This window comes from Solanum verrucosum, unplaced genomic scaffold (assembly GCF_900185275.1).
Source record: "Solanum verrucosum unplaced genomic scaffold, falcon-dt-bn FXZP01000323.1, whole genome shotgun sequence".
Classification (NCBI taxonomy): domain Eukaryota; kingdom Viridiplantae; phylum Streptophyta; class Magnoliopsida; order Solanales; family Solanaceae; genus Solanum; species Solanum verrucosum.
This window is the reverse complement of record NW_026020666.1, coordinates 1-9,203: the sequence shown is the minus strand read 5'-3', so window position 1 is coordinate 9,203 and position 9,203 is coordinate 1. Positions and strand designations below refer to the sequence as shown.

At 37.9% G+C, this 9,203-nt stretch overlaps 1 pseudogene; it reads right to left on the bottom strand.

Annotated features, from left to right (window-relative positions):
• Window positions 1-6,579: 6,579 nt before the first annotated feature.
• On the bottom strand, window positions 6,580-8,651 carry LOC125812140 (DNA repair protein RAD51 homolog; annotated as a pseudogene).
• Window positions 8,652-9,203: the final 552 nt, after the last annotated feature.

The following is a 9,203-nucleotide window of genomic DNA, read 5'->3' as shown; positions in this document are numbered from 1 at the left end:
GAAGCATAAGCTATAACCTTACCTCGCTGCATCAAACACAACCTAGGCCGACCTGGATGCATCACAATAGATCACATAACCATCTGAACCTCTGGTAGAGTCAAGACAGGAGTTGTAGTCAACCTAGTTTTCAGTTCTGCGAAGCTTTTCTCATCATCTGACCACTGAAACTTGATTTTTTTCTGAGTCAACTTAGTCAACGGAGAGGCTATGGATGAAAATCCTTCCACGAACCTTCTGTAATAGCCCGCTAGACCTAATAAACTTCTAATATTTGTAGCAGAGGTAGGTCTGGGCCATTGTTTCACTACTTCTATCTTCTGGGAATCTACTCGAATTCCTTCACTAGACACACTATGCCAAGGAAAGCAACTGATTGTAACCAAAACTCGCACTTGTTAAATTTTGCAAATAACTGGCAATCTTTGAGAGTTTGCAGAACAACTCTCAAATGACTTGCATGTCTTCCTCATTCCTAGAGTAAATGAGGATATCATCAATAAAGACGATAACGAACAAGTCCAAGTACTGCTTGAACACTTGTTTCATCAAATCCATGAAAGCTGCAGGAGCATTGGTTAGTCAAATGACATAACTACAAATTCGTAATGACCATACCGAGTTCTGAAGGCTGTCTTCGGAATGTCACTATCTCTGACTTTAAGCTGATGATAACCTGATATGAGGTCTATCTTTGAGAAATGACTAGCACTCTGAAGTTGGTCAAACAAGTCATCAATCGTGGGGATGGGATATTATTCTTGATTGTGACCTTGTTCAACTGCCTATAGTCAATGCACATTCTGAGAGAACCATCTTTCTTCTTTATGAACAACACTGGTGCACTCCATGGTGAAATACTAGGTCAGATGAAATCCTTATCTAGAAGGTCTTTTAACTACTCTTTCAATTCCTTAAGCTCAGCTGGAGCCATTCTGTAAGGAGAGATAGAGATAGACTGGGTATCTGGAAGGAGATCAATTCCAAAGTCAATTTCTGTTCGGGAGAAACTCCGGGAAGATCATCTGGACACTCACTGACTACAGGAAATGACTCAAGAGTTGGGGATTCGAACTAGAATCCTTAACCCGAACTAGATGATAAAGATAACCCTTAGAGATCATCTTTCTGGCCTTAAGGTAAGAAATGAATCGACCCATAGGCGTTAAGCTACTACCCTTCCATTCTAAGATTGGTTCGTCTAGAAAATGAAAACGAACAATCCTAGTTCTACAATCGACTGAGGCATAACATGAATGTAACCAATCTATGCCTAGAATGACATCGAAGTCTACCATTTCTAACTCTACAAGATTTGTTGAGGTGACTTTCTGAGAGACTGTGACAGGGCAATTTCTGTATACCCGTCTAGTTATAATTGAGCCACCGACTGGAGTAGAGACTGAGAAGGGTTCTGAGAGAGTTTCTGGACTGACATCTAAGATTACTGCTATAAAGGGAGTCATAAAAGATAAAGTAGCCCTGAATCTTTCCACTGAGTGTACCATATGGTGAGCCACATCCTTAAGCTGGTAGGATGCCAACTCAACCCTACCATTATCAGTCACTTGCATCACTCCAAAGATTTTCTTAACTCATCAATAAAGTTTTGTGGGTCTTCACCAACTTGTGACCCTAAAAACTCAGGCGGATTCATCCTAACAAATCTCAAACTCTAGCTGCCACTGATCCATCATTTCTATTAGTAGGAACTGGAACCTGCTAATTGTTCTTGTTGGTCCATACTCTGAGCCAATAGTTGGATCGTATTCTGAAACTCTTCATTCTTAACCTCATGGTCTGGGACTAGAGGAATTGCGTTAGCATCACATTCCTAGCGTTAGCTCTACGGGGAGGCATGATCTTAAACACATAACGACGGATTAGAAAGGAGATCATACCAACGCACGATAAGAATAACAAAGAGAGTGGAATTTTCCTAAAACACCTCGTAGCCTCCCTCTCATTATATGTGGTTACACTTCACACCCATGAAAATGACTCTACTTAGTGCGGCTTTTTAGACATCCTAAGACTCATAAACCTAATGCTCTGATACCAAGTTTGTCACGCCCCGAGCTACCCCCGAGATCGGACATGGGACCTAGAACCACAAGTGTCCCAAGCTAACCCTATTGGCATGATCATGAGCATACTAAAGAAAATAAATGATGCGGAAGCTAAATCATAAATACAAATGAAAAATATGGGAATACCCATATACTATAACTGAGATATATGAAAACGGATGAGTTTAATACAAGGAAGATATTAACTCAATACTAAGCTGAATTTATCTATGTCTGAAATAAGCCTCTAAACTGACTAGAAATGTTGGGACATGCCCCAACTAGGTCTAGAAAAACTGAAACTAAAGACTAAAAACAATAAGATAAACATGTCACTAGTCCTCAAAGAATAAGGACTCACCACCGATGCTGCTTAACTGAAGATCGTGAATCGATCTAAGCGTGATCTAGATGCTGAGAACCTGAACCTACATCACGAGAAGATGTAGCGCACGTATGTGTCAGTACTTGAAAGGTACTGAGCATGCAAGATAGAGTAAAGCTAAAAGAACATATAACTAAACAAGCAATAAAGCAATGAACTAATTTGAACATGATATAGATACTGAATACTGAATACTGAGCTAACTGATGCAATGACCAAATTTATAACATGTTGAGACTGAATACTGATTGTACTGAAATATGGTCAATGCAATAGAGTCTGACTGAACTGTGAGAGCTACTAATAACCGACATAAAACCACATGAGCTAAATGTGAAGTCCGATGTATATGCCCCATCGAAAGGACCCAATATACCCTGTCAGAGGTATAGAGGCATGTTGGCGTGATCACTAAACTGATGTTGCCCACAGAGGGACTTACACCTACTTGGCTCGTAGTTCTGGGACTATATGGGTATGCTAAACCCTAGTCCAACTTGGTATTATGCTACTCCCAATGAATTAAGTGGTTAACTGGTTATGACTAAATTTCTGGTAAAATACTGCATAGCTCAAAACTGAACATGCAAACTGAGAATGCAACAATTAATCTGATAGTGATGCATTAATAACTGAGGCATGGATAACTGAATAACTGAGATATCTGACCTAGCATGTGTAATTGAAAAACTAAAGAAATACATAGCTAGGGTTCTGAAATTCATGCGAAAAAACGATGTAATAACATGATAATCTGATTTGGAACATGTTAATAACTAATTCATGATGATTTGCTATGATTCTAAAAACTCTAGGTCTATTCATAATAAGGGAATCAAGAAACTGACTGAATTCTAGGGACCCAATGGGCGAAAGGAATCCACTAGTGAAATCTCACATACCTGGTGACGAATTCCACGGAGAAATCTTTTGATTTCGGGGCCGGAACTGATGGAACCTTGTTGCGTTCTTGAACTAAGGTTCTTGACCTTTTTCTCCTCTCTTGCTTCTAATTTTCTAAGTTTTGATTAATGATTTGACTTGGATAAGTTCTAGTTATGTTTCTAGGCTTAAACTGACTAAAACTTCATGATTTATGGTCTAAACGACGTACCTTAGGGGTTAAACGAAAGAGGAAAAGACCAAAAGACCTCTGACTTAACTGATGTCGGAGTGACCGACGGATGGGACTGACGGGCCGTAGGTCAATCGACGGTCTGTCGATTGGAGTCGTCGGTCGAGTTGGCCCAACAGGGCTTCACTAAAACGAGCATAACGTTTTACTCGGAAGTCGTATTTTAGAAAACTCGGTGGCGTTGGAAAGAGGATTCAATTATCTATCATATCATAGGTAATGGGACACATAATTCCTTTTGTGCTAAAAGTTATGATCCTCTAAAGTTGACCCACTCGATAATTTTCATCGAACTTGCTGCTGACTCTAACCTACGGTCAGACCTACGAACCGTGCATCGAATGACGGTCTGTGCTGGTCAATCGTCAATCAGGACTGAAGCTGAGCTTTAGGGGCGTCGATCCACAGACACGAACCACAGTCCGTGACCTGACTTATGAACCGTGGGTCAACACTTGGCCGAATTTCTGGCTGAGTTCTGGGGGAGGTTGCTGACACGAACCACGGACATGCAGGACGGACCGTGGGTCCTCCTACGGTCCGTGGATGGTGCCCGTGAGTGCCACCTACAACACCAGAAATCTGCAATCTGGTCTATTTTCGGATACATGGTGTTACAGCTTCACCCTTAACTAGAGATTTCAGGTTCAAGCCTTGTGTATGGAGAAAATCCTGTTGGGAGCGCCACCCTCGAATGAGCCCTGCAGAGCGCGATCCAAATTTAGTCGGAGCTCCAATGTGGGCTTCCGGACACCAGGTGGGAAACCAAAAAAAAAAAAATTGTTTACAAATTATGAATGTGAGAATATCATTTATTTTCCAGAGATGAAATCTGAATTTGGGAGGAAAAAAGTTTCTTTTAGTACTTGCTTCTAATATCATTGAATCGAAATAGTGAATAAGCAGAAAACATGTTTGAGTGATCCCCCGGATAATTCAAAAAAGAGATAAGGATAGAAAGTTAATAAAGAACAAAATGTTTTTTTAAAAAAAAAATATTTTTAAGTTGTGATTAAACAAAAGAATTTTGCAAATAAACTTGCTAATATTATAACCAAACCATAAACTATGTAAATAATAAAGTTTGGGAAAAAAAATATTAGGATTCTATTGAAAAACATACTGAAAATTGGAGACAAAACAAACTTAACAACTTTCGAATACATGAAATTAAATAACACCTCATCATCTTCACAATGCTAATCTTTCCTAAACATGCTTGCAGCCTAGTGTGCTTTGGAGATTATGATTGGTACAATTTGTTCCCCAAGCCTTACTTGTGTGGTATCTGATTTTCCGTTGAAATTCAAACTCACTCAATGACTACAAATAACGCTTGAGGTTTTTCTAGAAAGAAGAAGAAACACAGAAAACTTAGAAAATTTATAGTTTAAAATTTAGAGGAAATCCCTATATTTATAATCATCAAACGGTAGTATGAACATATGCTTATTATGTCTTATAAAAAAAAATCACAACCTTTTAGAAATCACAACCCTTTAGAAAAGTCACAACTCTTTGAAAAAGTCACAACCTTTCGAAAAAGTCACAACCCTTCAATGTGAAAAAGTGTTTGGTTTATAATATAATATAAATAAATAAATATAAATATAAAATAACAGATAAACTAAATTGAGTATTTTTAATTAGAGGTATTATAGTAATTTAACATTCAAGTTAGAGAGTTCATTATAAAAAATAGTCTTCCTATCTTTTTAAAACATAAACAAAGTTTGTGTACATATTATATCTTTAGATTGACACAATACCTCCCATCACTCAGCTATCCAGACTACTCCCTACGAAGCTTTATATAGGAAGTCACCTTCATTACACCTTCCTGGTGAATCTAATTCAGCAGAGGTTGATAATACTCATCTAAATAGAGATCTTAAGCTACAACTGCTTAAGCATCACCTATTGAGGGGTCAACACCGGATGAAGCAACATGCTAATTCTCATAGGAGTGACAAGCGTTTTGAAGTTGGTGATTGGGTGTACTTCAAAGTCCATCCTTACAAGCAAGCGTTGCAGGTCATTGATTCCATAAGTCGGTTACTAAGTACTATAAGCCATTTCAGGCTCTTAAGAGGGTAGGTCTAGTTGCTTACACTCTCTTATTGCCTAGTTTAATGAAGATCCATCCACAGTTCATGTTTCCCTATTGAAGAAGTGTCATGAAATCCCAGCTCAGATATCTTATCCCCTTGTGGTTGACTTGGGAGAATGGTTAAGAAGGGTAATAAAGTTGTGGCACAACTCTTGGTTAAATGGCATAGGAGACTTGGGAGTTTGCCACCACCTTAAAGACCAGATTCCCTTTATTTGATCATTTGAGGACAAGGATCTTGTATTGGAAGGGAGTACTAATACATGATTAAAAGAGAAGAAGCCAAATTCAATTGTAGTTACAGTTCCATTTGTCAGTTAAAGGCAATTAGTTAGCTACAATGAAAGTTTGTTATTAGCTTAAGAGTTCAATTTAGTTCAATTCAATTACTATATAGTTTGTGATCAATTCATTGTACAATCATGATATAAAATATACAGATTTATCTCTCTTTCTAAACCTCTTCTTCTTCCTTGCTAAGTGTTTTCTCGAGAAACTCCTGAAACAGTGCTTTGATCCTTAAATTATCAAGTAACACCTTTTTATTCATGGTGAATTCCACCCTCCTTTTATCCCCAACAAGTATTGAGCAAACTTTTACACAATTTTAAAATATAAAACAGGAAAAAGTAGATACAATCTTGGACAATAGCATGCACCCTTCTTCCTTTTACTTTAGGTTCTTTAGTTTCCCTTGTGCTACATAAATCTAATAACATACAGAATGAGATGCCAAAAAGACGCAAAAAGAAAAGGAGCATTTACATTTAGTAGAGGGAAGGAGTATTGTTCTACAAAAACTGCAGAGTGTTTTCATACAACATACTTAGACCTTCCAAAATGATGACAAAACATATTCCAAGTAGAAAACAAAAATAGTACTAGTAGTAGACAATGTGCTGATCACACATTTAGTCCTTTACATCAGTGACCCCTTCAACAGAAATTTGAAACCTTGCTTCAGCTTCAGCTAGGCATGGTGAACTGACTACTTTACAAATCCGCTCTCCGCTCTACCCTTCCTCAAAGCTAGTCTGTCAGAATTTGGAAAAAAAGAGAGTAAAATTTCAGCTATCAAAATAAGCTGCGCGCCTGCAAGTTATAGTTGTACTATTATGCATACCTCGTTGTAGAAGCATGTGCCATGATATTGCCACCAATGGGTTTATTTGAGGCCCAGCAAATACAGCAGAACCATCCACTTGAGCAACAACTTGGTTCGTAATAACAACAGCAACACCGAACTGCAAGTGTAAAAGTAAAGGATTGACAAAAAAGGTAAGTCAAGAACCCCTAATCTCATTCTAAAACATTAAACACCACCAAAACAGAGAAAAACAGGGAGGAGACTCCATTTTGGATAATCGGCACAAATGATGGACATGCTAAACTACCTCATCTGCTAACTTCTGAAGGCTTCTCAGAAACTTCGCAAGATGCATCTGCCTGGCAGACAACTCTCCTCTCCCAGAGAAGTCAGTTCTATAAAGGGCAGTAGCACTGTCCACAATCATAAGAGCGAATCTGCTAGATCAAAACAGTTTTCAAAGTTAAGCATCTAACAGAGATCTTTTTTATGCTTGATGAGATGAACCCAAACAACTAAGGAAGCCACAAGTTCAAGATTTTCACTATATTCAGGAAGCAAATTTTTTATTTCTGTCCGTTAAGTTCACACCTTGAGTTAATTCTAGAACACTTCAAAAAGATTTATTTGTTGAACATCCAAGTTGTATCCAAACATGCATTAGATGTAAGATGGACATCCACAATGAAACAAATCGAGAGCTGCTTTCAAACTAGAACGCTTCAACAATCAGCATACCTCGATCAAGAGTTGGTAATATTCTCTAAGCTATAATCTAAGCACATTTTCTCTCTCAAAGTAACACAGCCACTGAGAAGCAAGATAATTTTTTTTCAAAAACGAGCAGTGGAATTTGGAGAAAAGTTAACCTGGTCTCCACCATCATTGAAGCTGCCTCCAGCAAAAGTCTTGATTGATGATCGGTATTATAAGCTCGAGCATAGGCTACATTCTCCAGAACATCAGGACCATTCAATCCATACCTGCAGCATTTAACCCCACTGATGACAACAGTTTGAACTTCATAATACCAGAAAAACATGTGAGTTGAGATTACAAGTAGAAGACCTGTCTGCGATTTGTAAAAGTCTTTGTGGTCTGAAAGTACCCTCAGCATCAATGTACATTGCTTTCCCTTCACCACCTCCCTGATCTAATGGAAGCTGAGATAACAGATAAAGAATGATATTTAAATGAATCTTGTGCACTTTATTTATGGGATTTTAAAATAAAAAAATATTGTCTAGGTTATCGTACTTGACAAGTGACACATAGTGTGTGACACAGCTGAGTCTTTCCACATCGGAAACTCTCCGTAAATTTCAGTAATAGATCCAGTTTCGATTCCTCCTGACAAGTGACAAAAAAAGCATGAGGTTGTGATGCCAGATCAAATTCCAGTTCTAGAAGTTCACAAAATAGATGGATATCTACCTTCTAATATCTTGTCAAGTTCTTTTGATCCAGAAGTTATCTGTATGATTTCAAGCCTCTGTGCATGGAGTTGGCTGGCACTAGTGAATCCCAAAGGCACTAATTTTGAAGCTGTTCATATGCAGCATTAAAAAGGTTTAGTACTGATTGCTGATAAAAAATTGCAGAAATGGGTGAAAAAGAAGGTAAGGAAAAACACATAAGCAATGGCAATGACAATTAAAAGAAGAGAGACATGCCTGCCTCAATGATCTTGTCAACTTTAGCTTCACTAATTCCTTTAATATGCAGAAGTTCCTTTCTTGGAGCATAAACAACAGATTCAACTGTGCATAGACCAGCATCCTTGAGTTTTTTTACATCTAGAGCTGCAATCCCTGATGCCTTGAGGACAAAAAAGCTATATGCCTCAGTAACTAATGGACCATTTCCTTTTAAAGTTGGAAGAACTTACAGAGTGTCTTCAACAGAAACAACTATATTACAAGCTAGACTGGAAAAAGATACTCAAAGATAGTGCCTCTTAAATATTAACAATTCCGAGAAAAAAATCTAGGAAATGCCTAGTCCTGCTTTTATGTACTACCAGAAAGATTTAAAAATCCTCAAGAGTTTAGGTTTCACTTCATGTAAATATTTTTAAAAATGCAATATGAGAAACTTATGATAAGTACGCATCTGAGTTACTGAAAATGTTAATCACTCAAGAGTCAAGACTGAAAATTCTTCAGAAAAAGATCTAAATTGAAAAAATCTTGTAAGGAGCATAGCTGAAAATTCAACCGCATCACCCAGGTGCACACTAAATATGTGACCATCAACCCCCATATCATGCCTCATAATGTGTCATTTTGTGTCAAGTGCCTCTCTGCAAGCAGTTTTTTTCATGGTGCCCTCAATTCTGTACCCTCTGATTGTATCCTACAAATCTTCTGATGAAAACTGGTTGTTGTTACTGACAGCAAAGAGATTAGAACGGCATT